Below are 15,198 nucleotides of genomic sequence, written 5' to 3'. Positions count from 1 at the left end.
AGAATTTCACCATTTCATTTGATAAAACTTTCGTTATTCATTCGTTTCATATAGCCTAACGTTACACATAGAAACTGTAATGTCTTCACGACAACCTGTCAAAATAAAAGTTCGGTATAACGTGAATAAATTATAACAGAAATATACTTCAAGTAGGCCTAATAATAATAATAATAATAATAATAATAGTTTATTAAAACACACAGAAACTCAAATGTCTACAACCCACCAAAATAAAAGTTCGGTCTAACTCAAAGAAATTAGAAAGAAATTGCACAGTAAAATGAATTTTAAAATAATGATAATAATAAAAATAAAATCTATTAAAACGTTATTTTAAGGGAATATCACACAAGTTTTCATACATGTTTTAATTTAAACAGTAAACTTGCCAAAACAATAACACCTTTTCTTCTTTTTTTAAAAAAAAACACCATTTCTAAAAGTAAATTTGTATTTGTGCCTATAATGTTGCTTTTTTTATTTATTTATTTTTTTTGGAAAATTGTCAGCTGATAAAACCTGTGCTTTAGGGACCATATTCATATAACATCTAAGGCTAAATGGGGGTATTACAGTATACTCACTACAAAAAACTAGACTACACCACTGGTCATTAACCAAAAATTCAGTCAAAACAACCATTGATATTATGTGATGTCAGATTTGACTTTGATCACTGACGGTTTGTTATTTGCTTCAAAAACAGTGTTGTGAAAACTGATTTACAATTGCTGAACTGTCTAATTTGGTTCAATTAATATACTTAAAAGATGATAGTAGTTCATAAAAGCAAGAAAAAATAGTGTGTCTGTGTGATACATGAGTCACTCCTGATTCACAATGTTTAACATTTGGCATGTTACGGTTGTCAAAGTCAACATGAACCAGATTTCCCAACCCACTTTACTTCCATTGATTACATTCCCAGATGATTTCATTCATCAGAAATTGATTGTAAAAAGCAGGTTAAACTGTGGAATAGCCAAGAAAGGGTACATTTTGATTTAATGTTGGGTTTAACAAGGTACATGAATTTTAACCGGTTTGGTTTTTCTGTTATTGACCAATAAACTATCATTGGTAATATGAATCAGACCATCACAAAGCTTTAGCATCACAAGTACATCCCCGTCCTCTCACGGTTTCATTCCCATTAGGCAAATTATTTTCCTCTTTTAATATTTATATTTTGTTTTAATTACAATAAAATGCCTCTCTTAAGCCTGACATTTTATCCTGCTTTATGTAATACTGTGCAATAATTTAAAATATAAGGCTTGTGTGATATTTGCATGATTCACATTATAACCACATGAATACACTGTCATTTGTAAACATGTATATTCCTGACTTGTTCTGCTACAGTATTTCATATTTTAATTGTTTACTTTTCTTAATAAAGAAACAGCCTTTTTGAAATATTCTGGATCTGATGCTTTGTCTTGCAGTGCCACAAATAAAAGCAGAAGAATCGTGAATCGAGTTTTAATCTCTCAATATTGGACTTTGCAACATAAAAGTACTTCAATCTACAGAAATTATTACATTTATGGAGAGAATAATAATATAACTATATAATTTTAAACAATTCTTGAACATGTTTTTTTTTTTGAGCCTATGAATTATTTGTACACATCCTGTGGTTGGTCAAGACTGGCGTGTAAAACTGTTGCACTAGTGTTCACATGGTGAGAACTGCGGGTTGTGTGACGTTGTGTGTTTTTTAACCACTAAACGTGAACACATGGTGTCCAGTTTTGAATAAGCGTTTAGAGTTGTGAAACACACGAATAGTGTTAATTGTTCTGAGGAATCTTTTAGAAAATGGTGTTATGTTGATGAAAATTGTCTAATAATTGATTTTAGCGTATGAGTAAAAACTGTAATAAGTTTATAGATTTATGAAAAACCCAAGTATGAGCAATGATGCAGACGCTTAGCAAGCACCACTAACTCAGATTCTGATGTGTTCAGTGTCATTCTGCATGAAGCACGAATAAAACAACTTCTCTTCACACCAGTTTATTTCATACTTCCTCCATAAGTCTCAGTCTCTGTGTTAAATGAGTCATTCTACAATTTTGGGTACATTTCATGTTCATCGTGGCTGATTAATTCTTTTCTAATCATTTTCTTCAGATTATATTTTATTACAGATTATAATATCACACAAATATTTTATACCCCATAAGTAGGGTAAATTGTAACAAAGGCACACCACAGAGTTTTGAATGGGTGTCTTTTGTAGAGAAAAAATGTGGGATCTTTGTATAAAAGTTTGAGCACTCCAGCTAAATGATTGTAAATGCATGCAGTGAGTTACAGATGCAGAACAAAGTTTTACAACCACACCCATCTACCCCTAACTAAATGACGAGACGACCCAAATGATTCTGTTTGTGCCAAGCAAGAAAAAGGATCTGAATGTTATTGAACTAGATATTATTCTTCCTTGTATTTCCTCAGACACTAAGGATTTAGGATTTTATCTTGATAGTATCCTTAAAGGGATAATTCACCTAAAAATGAAAATTCTGTCATCATTTACTCACTCTCATGTTGTTCCAAACTCATAAGACCTTCGTTCATCTTGGGGACACAAATGAAGATCTTTTTACTCAATTCTGAGCAATTTCTGTCCCTCCATTGACAGCTGTGCAACTTAACACTTCTAAAACTAATCCATATGAATTGAATGGTTTAGTCCTAATTTTCTGGAGAGAATGGATCGCTTTATATGATGAACAGATTGAATTTAGGCTTTTAATCACATATAAACATTGATCAGCGAACATAAACAGAAGTCTAACCAAACCTGCTGGATGCGTGAGAACAAACCTCATACAGAAGCTCAAATGTGCTGCATAACACGGGAATGAAACTTATTTTGGACTAAATCACTCAGTTCATATGGATTAGTTTTACGATCACTTTTTGAAGCATCAAATTAGTAGTTGCGTTGCTGTCAATGGAGGGTCAGAAAGCTCTCAGATTTCATCCAAAAAGATCTTAATTTTTGTGTAAAAACACAGTGTCATCGTTTACACTCAATTCAGCCAGAGACAAGGTTCAATTTTAAAAGGAACATCACATTTTATTTCAATAATTTTAAAACAATTGAAAACACATTCATTCCTTGGGAAAGGGAACAAGAAAAAATATATAATTGCTGCTGAGGCTTACCAGTGGAGGAGAAGGGGGTCACGAGGGCAGTGAGGAATCCCAGGGAGAGTCACTCGTCGTGAACACACACAAACACACAGCACACAGGAAGGGGACACCACCACCCAGTCCCGGACACCACCACCTTCGGCTCTCAGCAACTGAAACAGGACAAAACGGGAGACACACACAATTAACAGGGATTCACTCAACAGAAAGAAAAACACATGATATTTGGATGAAAAAGAACAAACTGAAATAAACTTAGCACAATATAAGCACAATATAAACTGCCAGAACCACCAGTGGTTCCAGGAAGGCAGTGCAAAACAAAATAATATAAATTCAAAAGAAAACACTTGTCAATAAACCAAGAGAAACAAAATACTAAATATAATTAAAACACAATGAGAACTTAACCAAAGAAAAACCAAACTCAATAATAAGAAAGAATCAAGCAAAATGTAAATACTATAAGTTTTAACTAAATTAACCAAAGAAACTCAAATATCCTCACTAAAACAAGGAGACGTGGCAGGAACATTACTGGACACCGTGCCATAATCAATGTCCCAGGATAACGTGGTGGCAATATAACTATGTGCTATAAGTCAAAATGGTGTTGTTCACCATCATGCAACCCTAGGCCCATATAACACTGCACACATTATTACATTCCTGGACACCTTACATGACATGCTCACTAATGTTCAGAGAACAGAGCAGACCAGACACGTCATCATATGGGACAATGTTAGTTTCCATAGGGCTGCTTTGGTCCATACCTGGTTTACAGATCACCCACTCTTCACTGTACTCAACCTCCCCCCATACTCTCCATTCTTGAATCCAATTGAAGAGTTCTTCTCTGCCTGGCGCTGGACGGTCTATATCCCCATCCCCGTCATACCCTTTTACAGGCAATGGAGGAGGCATGTGGGGAGACTGACCAGGCATCATGTCAGGCCTGGATACGGAATTCCAGAAGATATTTTCCCCGGTTCCTTGGACTAGAGGACATTGCATGTGATGTAGACTAAATTTTGTGGACAGACCCAGAGAGACGACACGATGTAGACTGATTTATTTATTATTATTTGTCTCAGTGGAATTACTATTTTGTGTTTTGACTTGGAAAAAAAACACTTGTGTTTGTTTTGATGTGTGTAAATAAACAACAATACTTGAAGTTTGGATCCCTGTATGTTTACAGAACTATGACAAAAGTATGACCAAAAACTGACATAGCCTACCTTGTGCACAGAGAAAGCAAAAGACAGATGTGTTTTTAGTAGTTATAACCCTATACCACCTGTCAAAATGATTGATGACTTCCGGTCCCGCCCCCTAGATATGACATCTGGTCCCCGCCCTTCCGGTTGTCCGTTGAGCTGTCCCGCCCTTTCTGGCTTGTATAGATATGGATATGTATTGTCATATCGAGCGTTCGATCACGCGTTTTGACAGTTTTATCTACCGCATATGTTGTTTTTATCTATTATCTTTCCGGCATATGTTGTTGTTATGGTTTGCCCTATTGTCCTAGTTAGTCGTAGATCATGTGGTTTTGACAGAAAGTTTTTGACCCTATTTGACCCTTTTTATCCTTAGATCATGTGGTTTTGACAGAAAGTTTGAAGACTGTGTCACACAACCATTATCTCTTGTGGACACAAGCTGGGTGTATTTTCTGTGTTTGTGTACTGGTCATTTTAGCAGTCCGTTTGACTTTACGATCTGTATTCGCTGAATCGGACATAAACACTGATATCTCTGCTACACAGACGTCCACCCTCACATTCCTGAGGTAACAGCAAAAGTGAGAAAAAAGAGAGTTGTCCCTAATCATGTTTTATATTTCACACAAATGATATACAATAATATCTTAGCAAAAATCTACTGAAACCATTTAATTCAGTTTTAGATAAACAAAAGAATAAAAAATCATATTACATAAACATTCCGTTCTTTAGGCCTATAAGTGTATAAAATAAAATAGCTATCTTGTTAATTTAACTAAAGTTGAAAACCATTCAGTTCTTTATAAAAGTATATAATGAAATGCTTATAAAATAAATATCTTATTGATCCAATTGTTTTTGATAAACAAAAGAATAAAAATCATATTACATAAAACATTCCGTTCTTTATATACATTAAAATGGTTATCTTGCTAATTTAACTAAAGTTGAAAAACATTCTGTTCTTTAAAAGTATATAAAAAAATAATAAAAAAAAAAATCTACTGAAATTTCAGTTTTAGATAAAAAAATAAAATTAATCTAAGTCTGCTGACTGAAGATTTCATGAAGCACCAGACAAATGGTATGTGTGTGTGTGTGTGTGTGTGTGTGTGTGTGTACGTGTGTCTGTGACAGGTTCCGGTAAATTAGTGTGCCGTCATCTTTCTGAATTTATTTCAAAACATAATCGTAAAAGTTTAAATATGATCTTTTAAAATTAAAAGACTGTTTAAATAAAATCTTTGAAGTTTGAATACATTCATATCTTCTATTTATCTTTTAGAAGATTACTGTAGTGATTTTGTTTAACGGTGACGGGTGACCAAAAGTATAATTGTTATTAAACAATGTCTGTCTGTTCAAAAACTTTAGATTGTAGAAAAACTGTACTTTTTAGTCGTCTTAAATCTCATTTATATGAAAAGATTCAATCAGCATTTTTTTGTCCATGCGGGGTTTCAATTTTTATGGTGGGGGCTTTCCATAGCTATAATTAATTTTGTACCGTACACCTAAACACAGAAAACTACATTTGTACATTTTCAAAATGAAATAAATAAACAAATCATTTAATATAATTTTGTGCACACACACGGTTCTAAAAAATGAACTAATCTCTATTTTAAATTAAATTATTATTAATAACATATGTTACTAAAATGTAAACAAAGTTTTAGCTAAATAAATATATAAACAAAAACACCTTACAGCCCCAGATCCTTCAGAGATAAACCACAGTGTGAACTGAAGCTTCAAGAAACAGGGTATCAGACCAGATGAGTCTCGGGGGACAATGTCACAATGTCAGTAAATCTAGTCTGCTAACGCCTTTCCAGAGTACATCCAGAGTTTATACTAAATTCATTTAAAAGCATAACCTTAAAAGTTTAAATCAAATCTTTAAAGTTTTATTAAAATCATATCTTATATTTATCTTCTAAGAAGACGTATGTATTATTTTTAATAAACAACGTCTGTTCAAAAACATTAGATTGTTGAAAAACTGTGCTTGGGCATCTTAGATCTTTTGTCCATACAACATGTTGTCAAAGTTTTGTTGTTGTGTTGTTTTTAAGAAATCCGAGGACTCCACATTGCTCTTATTTAGACTAAGTTGTATCATTTGCAAAATCACTGACACGGCATAAGTAAAGTTGGTCTTGAGCGAATATTTAATTTTACTCGTCTTAATTCAAAGTAAAAGATCATATCATTTTTACTTGCATCTCCCGAACTATCCTTAATCAGTGTGGAAACACACAGGGTGAAACCCTTTTCTGAGAATATCGGTTATCTACTCAAAATATATGTAGAAGTGTAAATCTGGTGTTTAAAATCTGTCTGGTGGCCGCATGAATAGACTTTGGGGAGAGCTGATGATACTATCTATAGCAGGAAGCATGCCCTTTGACCTCCTCGATTGTGGAGGCTTTTTTGTTTGTTTGTTTGTTTTTTGTTAAAGACCCAACTACAAGTTAGTTCTCCCAAAAGAATTTCTCCCATCTAGTGGTTCTCCCATCTACTCGCTTTTTCAAATGCGTGTTGCAACTGCGGTAGCCGTAATGTGTCAAGAAGCTATGACAACATGGCTTCCAATAGCACATCATTGAGTTTAACGATACATGTTCTACTGTTATGGCAGCTATATAATGATTTACACAACCAAGCAATGAAAAAAGCTTGTAATTTAGACCATACCTTTGACTTACCTGTCGAGAAGAAATCAGGCAACTTCCCTTTCAAAGTCTTTCTCCTTCATTAGCTCTTTCCACATGGGGAAAAGCTATCCCGATATTTATTTACATACCGATAAATTAAGTTTTAGCTTTTAGGCGATGAGGATTCCTTCTCCTGCATAACTATGATCCAGAATTATAATGTACTGTGCAGCCTTTTCAAATTTGTCTGGGGCAGTATCAACGTCTCTCATATGGTCTAGCGGTTAGGATTTCTGGTTTTCATCCAGGTGGCCCGGGTTTCGACTCCCGGTATGGGAAGACAATTTTTTTTACATTGTCAACAAAATTCAAGTTCATCAATAATCATTTTTAGTTATCCATAGTCTTGGAGGCCTACACGAACTGCAGAAACAAGCAGAAGATATGTAAAAACTCATAAATGCTGTTTCAGTACTGAATCATTTTCACAAATACAATTATATAGAATTCAGAAAATTTCACTATGGAATATTTACTTTATCATTTAGTACATCATCATTTAAACTTTTCATCTCATAATTATGACGCATAGTCATAATTTTAATTTAAACTTTTTGTCATAATTATTACTTAATTCAGAATTACAATTTTTGTCAATTACGCCTTTTTAACGTAACACTATTTTGATGGTCCTTTTGAATGTGCTGTTGACTATAGTAGTGTTGATGATGAAACGTCTTGAGTTAGGCTAGCGCTTTTTGTCCCTCTCTGTTATTATAGTGTTTCAAGATGGCGGAACGGCACGGAAGCCTCCTTGGACTTACCCGCCCCATGTAAATAAAGATAAGAAATGTTTCGCTTACGAGGATAAGTCAGATCATTGGCAGAGGTCATTTTACACCCATGAGGACATATTTTATGAATACAGACAATGATTTTAGCTAATAAAATACCATTTTTTTCAACGAGCGAATCTACACATGAGAGGCCTTCAGAAGTCATAACTTCAGGGGTCAACAGCTTAGGCCCGTTGGTTTAGGTATTTGTAAAAATCAAATACTGTATTACACTTTTCAAAGTTACAATAAAAAGACCTGTTGTGTTCTGACACAAGGCCATTAACTTGTTTTTATAAATGTATTTTGCTTATTTCTACAAATATCGGCCTGAAAATTGAAAAATCAGAAAAAGAAGAAAAAAACAGTGTTTTAAAATACAACTAAACCATGATAATGTTTAGTTTAGATGTTGATGACTAAGCTTCTGGCATATAGTGCAACCACGCAACAAGAAATCTAATATTGGTGTAATCTTTGCTAGGTCTCACTCACGACACACAACTTTGTAAATAAAACAAAATATCATTGTAGTCATTGTACTGTAATTTAACCATATTTTATTGATTAATATTATGGCTTCATGTTGATTTAAAGTTTTTAATTGTTATTAACTAATACCTTTATCTTTTAACATCCGGCACAAAATGAAAGAGATGTATTATTTGAAAAAAAAAAAAATAAAAAAAAAATGGAATGTTCACAATCACTATGTGTCAAAAACAGTATGCGTGTAAATAGTTGTGCTAAGTTCCACACCCTATGGACTAACTTTAAAAAACAAAACAAAAATACACATACATATATATATATATATATATATATATATATATATATATATATATATATATATATATATATATATAACATACACAAATCATTTCTTAACTAAGCAACTGCTTCTTAAATTATCAGACACTCACCGCACTGATGTTAACATCACCATATATTGTGTTTTCTACCATGATTGTAGTAACTATTGTCCCACCATTCTTCTGGGCAATTGTTAAGTTAAGCTGATTAGGGTTCTGAATTAATGGCTGTCCCAATGATGTAGAAATATTATGCTTTCGTCGTTGTGGAAGGTTGTTAGGCTGTTGAACGTCACCATCTGTTAAAAAATGAACAATTAAATACACAACCAAAAACCATGTAAACATTATAGTAAAGCTTATTGAAGATTGAGAAACATATTGATTACTAACAAAGTAAATTATACAACTTTTCCTACGTTTGATATTCTTTTTTCTGATTTTTTTCACTATGGACTTGATCCTTTTTAATGCTGTTTTCTCTCCATATTTATTCTGTAGTTCCTCTACTGTGTCTTCCAACCTCCCTGTTGTTCCTCTCCAGCTGTGTTAACCAAAGACAAACAGTTAGAAGAATAAAATGTATGTACAATAGCAAAAATAAAGTTGGTCATTAGTTGTTAGGGTTAGATACACCTGTAGACACATTCATACACCCGTCCGCCTGTTTTCATTTAGCATACACCAGAGTTCAAACATTCACTTTTTCACTTTTTATTTATTACATCGAGAAAACATAAATACGACACACTGCACTTGGATGAATACATTTATTAGATTTATTTAATAATATTACCAGTTCCATATTATCTTTATTAAAAAATAAGGCAATAAATGATTTTATTTTTTAAATTTGACTGCATTCTTTACTTTTTGATTTATAAATTATAATAGACTGATGGGAAAAACATTATTTTGCAGTTACTTTTTTAAAATTTGTTTTATTATTCAACTATCTCTTTCTTTTTGTTAGATTTTATTAGTTGTAATTTTATATATAAACATTTAACTTTTAAAATAAATGTTTTACAACAACATCACCATCTTCCGCTATATTTGGGCCTCCATGCTCATCTATTTACAGTATATGATATTGGTGAAGGGGGCCAGCATGAATATATTTTTTAGGGGGCCCCCGAATTCTCTACGGCCCCGTTCACATCGCATCGTAAGCGCATAATATCACCTGCTCAAGTACGTCTTGACGAGTTTCTTCTGTATTAAACAGCGAATCTTCTCAGTCAGATCGTCGCAAGATCTCAGGAATCCTCTCACACTGCTTGTGTTCACGCGCTCCATCGCTAACGATTCAAACTTCCATAAAGCGCGCCAAAACAGCAGCGCGGAGATGTGACGTCATGTGTCGAGCGGGCGCTCGTAAAAAGCACATCTTTGCATTTCTTCTGAAACAACAATTTTTAACATCACTATCGCAACACTTATCGTATTGCCGGCTGGGATTGTAATGTTTTGTATGCCGTTTTCTTTACACTCACCCCGGATATCTGTTTCCTGCAGTTAGCTGTAATGTTAGTGAACTCTAGGTCTTCTCTTTGTTCATATACGACAGTATTCGCATGAATTGGCTTGATTTGATAAAATTATGTTTTAAACCATCATCTTCACTTGAGACATTTACATTATACCGTCCTAGTTTTTAAATAGCGCTAAAATGTATATTTTAACCCTTTATGCGGATATGCCGCACAAGGTTCTCTGTTCTCTGGTTCTGTGTTTTTAAAAATAAAGACAAGGATACCTCTTTCTATAAGCGACCCTTAAAATCTGTGCATACAACAAAACACGTGTAGGTGTACGATGATTTATCAGAAAATTACTTTTGTTTGAAGAAAAACTTAAATCAGCTGGTGCTTGATAACTATTGAAGTTATGATGATGCGATATTTATCACGTTTTCATTTTAACTCAATACTCTATGAACTTTAACATCTTGTTGGTCAAATTAACTAAAGCCTGCGCATCCTAGCTACTTTCTAAATGTGTGTAACAGAACTTATGGTGAACAATTTAGCCATATGTTTTAAACGTGTAATGTTTAAACAAATTTTGTTACTGGACTGAGTGAAAATAATAAACTTCTCCTTTGTTTTTATTATTTATTAAGTTAAATGCAAATGATAGGAAAACTTTAGGATAGGAAAGTACGTACAGCGCCTTTGACCAATCCTCTACATATGGGGCACTTGCGCAGAGAAGGTGCACATTCTTTGCACACAACTAGGTGACCACAGGGGATGAAGACAATGTTCAGTTCCTTATCCATGCAAACTTTGCATGTGCGCTCCTCTTGAAGTCTTTTTAACTGTTCCTCCATAGGCAAGTCTGAAAGATCTTGACTAAGGGATGCAGCTTCATTTGTCTGGGGCGTCGGGCCACACTCAAATTCCATCTCTAAAGCAGACTTCACCACAGGATTGTTCTCTTGTTCTCTCACAAATTCTCTTGAGTCGCTGTCTCCATTAGTCAATAGCTGCTCAAATAGTCTTGGCAATCTTACTTGAATCTGATGAACAAACTCTTGGCCCTTTTCTTGCAAGAGGTATTCACATCTTGGAAACCACTTGGCATGTTCTACCCATGGATCATCACCAGACTCCCAACATCCGAGTACACCATCGCAACAAAAGCACTTCACGTCAACATTACGACCAACATAGTAAAAACCAGCCTTAGCCAATTGTTCTGGTCGAACAGTTATTCTTGAGGGCCAGTAGACAAATGTGAGCAACCTTTCTTCACACCGTTGCATTGCTGATACATTGAAAGGGCTAGATAAAGGTACATTATCTGCACGGTCACCTCGAACGAAACGGCAGCTGGGGTAATGTCTCTGGTGCTCTGATACTGCACGATCTCCCGGTTCCCAGTTGCTAAGCTGGCCTCCACAACTGAAGCAAGCCACTCTGTCGCCCTGGCCAAGGTAGTAGAAACCAGCTTTGGCAAGCTCGGCCGGAGATAATGCAGCAGGAGTCCATTTCTTAAAGGTGTCAAGGCGTTCCTGTTCCTGTGATGATCCATGGGTAGAACATGCCAAGTGGTTTCCAAGATGTGAATACCTCTTGCAAGAAAAGGGCCAAGAGTTTGTTCATCAGATTCAAGTAAGATTGCCAAGACTATTTGAGCAGCTATTGACTAATGGAGACAGCGACTCAAGAGAATTTGTGAGAGAACAAGAGAACAATCCTGTGGTGAAGTCTGCTTTAGAGATGGAATTTGAGTGTGGCCCGACGCCCCAGACAAATGAAGCTGCATCCCCTAGTCAAGATCTTTCAGACTTGCCTATGGAGGAACAGTTAAAAAGACTTCAAGAGGAGCGCACATGCAAAGTTTGCATGGATAAGGAACTGAACATTGTCTTCATCCCCTGTGGTCACCTAGTTGTGTGCAAAGAATGTGCACCTTCTCTGCGCAAGTGCCCCATATGTAGAGGATTGGTCAAAGGCGCTGTACGTACTTTCCTATCCTAAAGTTTTCCTATCATTTGCATTTAACTTAATAAATAATAAAAACAAAGGAGAAGTTTATTATTTTCACTCAGTCCAGTAACAAAATTTGTTTAAACATTACACGTTTAAAACATATGGCTAAATTGTTCACCATAAGTTCTGTTACACACATTTAGAAAGTAGCTAGGATGCGCAGGCTTTAGTTAATTTGACCAACAAGATGTTAAAGTTCATAGAGTATTGAGTTAAAATGAAAACGTGATAAATATCGCATCATCATAACTTCAATAGTTATCAAGCACCAGCTGATTTAAGTTTTTCTTCAAACAAAAGTAATTTTCTGATAAATCATCGTACACCTACACGTGTTTTGTTGTATGCACAGATTTTAAGGGTCGCTTATAGAAAGAGGTATCCTTGTCTTTATTTTTAAAAACACAGAACCAGAGAACAGAGAACCTTGTGCGGCATATCCGCATAAAGGGTTAAAATATACATTTTAGCGCTATTTAAAAACTAGGACGGTATAATGTAAATGTCTCAAGTGAAGATGATGGTTTAAAACATAATTTTATCAAATCAAGCCAATTCATGCGAATACTGTCGTATATGAACAAAGAGAAGACCTAGAGTTCACTAACATTACAGCTAACTGCAGGAAACAGATATCCGGGGTGAGTGTAAAGAAAACGGCATACAAAACATTACAATCCCAGCCGGCAATACGATAAGTGTTGCGATAGTGATGTTAAAAATTGTTGTTTCAGAAGAAATGCAAAGATGTGCTTTTTACGAGCGCCCGCTCGACACATGACGTCACATCTCCGCGCTGCTGTTTTGGCGCGCTTTATGGAAGTTTGAATCGTTAGCGATGGAGCGCGTGAACACAAGCAGTGTGAGAGGATTCCTGAGATCTTGCGACGATCTGACTGAGAAGATTCGCTGTTTAATACAGAAGAAACTCGTCAAGACGTACTTGAGCAGGTGATATTATGCGCTTACGATGCGATGTGAACGGGGCCGTAGAGAATTCGGGGGCCCCCTAAAAAATATATTCATGCTGGCCCCCTTCACCAATATCATATACTGTAAATAGATGAGCATGGAGGCCCAAATATAGCGGAAGATGGTGATGTTGTTGTAAAACATTTATTTTAAAAGTTAAATGTTTATATATAAAATTACAACTAATAAAATCTAACAAAAAGAAAGAGATAGTTGAATAATAAAACAAATTTTAAAAAAGTAACTGCAAAATAATGTTTTTCCCATCAGTCTATTATAATTTATAAATCAAAAAGTAAAGAATGCAGTCAAATTTAAAAAATAAAATCATTTATTGCCTTATTTTTTAATAAAGATAATATGGAACTGGTAATATTATTAAATAAATCTAATAAATGTATTCATCCAAGTGCAGTGTGTCGTATTTATGTTTTCTCGATGTAATAAATAAAAAGTGAAAAAGTGAATGTTTGAACTCTGGTGTATGCTAAATGAAAACAGGCGGACGGGTGTATGAATGTGTCTACAGGTGTATCTAACCCTAACAACTAATGACCAACTTTATTTTTGCTATTGTACATACATTTTATTCTTCTAACTGTTTGTCTTTGGTTAACACAGCTGGAGAGGAACAACAGGGAGGTTGGAAGACACAGTAGAGGAACTACAGAATAAATATGGAGAGAAAACAGCATTAAAAAGGATCAAGTCCATAGTGAAAAAAATCAGAAAAAAGAATATCAAACGTAGGAAAAGTTGTATAATTTACTTTGTTAGTAATCAATATGTTTCTCAATCTTCAATAAGCTTTACTATAATGTTTACATGGTTTTTGGTTGTGTATTTAATTGTTCATTTTTTAACAGATGGTGACGTTCAACAGCCTAACAACCTTCCACAACGACGAAAGCATAATATTTCTACATCATTGGGACAGCCATTAATTCAGAACCCTAATCAGCTTAACTTAACAATTGCCCAGAAGAATGGTGGGACAATAGTTACTACAATCATGGTAGAAAACACAATATATGGTGATGTTAACATCAGTGCGGTGAGTGTCTGATAATTTAAGAAGCAGTTGCTTAGTTAAGAAATGATTTGTGTATGTTATATATATATATATATGTATGTGTATTTTTGTTTTGTTTTTTAAAGTTAGTCCATAGGGTGTGGAACTTAGCACAACTATTTACACGCATACTGTTTTTGACACATAGTGATTGTGAACATTCCATTTTTTTTTTATTTTTTTTTTTTTCAAATAATACATCTCTTTCATTTTGTGCCGGATGTTAAAAGATAAAGGTATTAGTTAATAACAATTAAAAACTTTAAATCAACATGAAGCCATAATATTAATCAATAAAATATGGTTAAATTACAGTACAATGACTACAATGATATTTTGTTTTATTTACAAAGTTGTGTGTCGTGAGTGAGACCTAGCAAAGATTACACCAATATTAGATTTCTTGTTGCGTGGTTGCACTATATGCCAGAAGCTTAGTCATCAACATCTAAACTAAACATTATCATGGTTTAGTTGTATTTTAAAACACTGTTTTTTTCTTCTTTTTCTGATTTTTCAATTTTCAGGCCGATATTTGTAGAAATAAGCAAAATACATTTATAAAAACAAGTTAATGGCCTTGTGTCAGAACACAACAGGTCTTTTTATTGTAACTTTGAAAAGTGTAATACAGTATTTGATTTTTACAAATACCTAAACCAACGGGCCTAAGCTGTTGACCCCTGAAGTTATGACTTCTGAAGGCCTCTCATGTGTAGATTCGCTCGTTGAAAAAAATGGTATTTTATTAGCTAAAATCATTGTCTGTATTCATAAAATATGTCCTCATGGGTGTAAAATGACCTCTGCCAATGATCTGACTTATCCTCGTAAGCGAAACATTTCTTATCTTTATTTACATGGGGCGGGTAAGTCCAAGGAGGCTTCCGTGCCGTTCCGCCATCTTGAAACACTATAATAACAGAGAGGGACAAAAAGC

The 15,198-nt window shown here is 34.4% G+C and overlaps 1 protein-coding gene across 9 annotated transcripts in view; it reads left to right on the top strand.

The window, feature by feature from the left end:
* LOC311087967 (basement membrane-specific heparan sulfate proteoglycan core protein-like) overlaps positions 1-15,198 on the top strand; it is a 119,022-nt gene that overhangs the window by 13,308 nt on the left and 90,516 nt on the right. The gene's annotated exons all lie outside the window — the stretch shown is intronic.

Source organism: Abramis brama (assembly GCF_963993115.1).
Source record: "Abramis brama genome assembly, chromosome: 1".
Classification (NCBI taxonomy): Eukaryota; Metazoa; Chordata; class Actinopteri; order Cypriniformes; family Leuciscidae; genus Abramis; species Abramis brama.
This window is presented reverse-complemented; position numbering and strand designations above follow the sequence as displayed.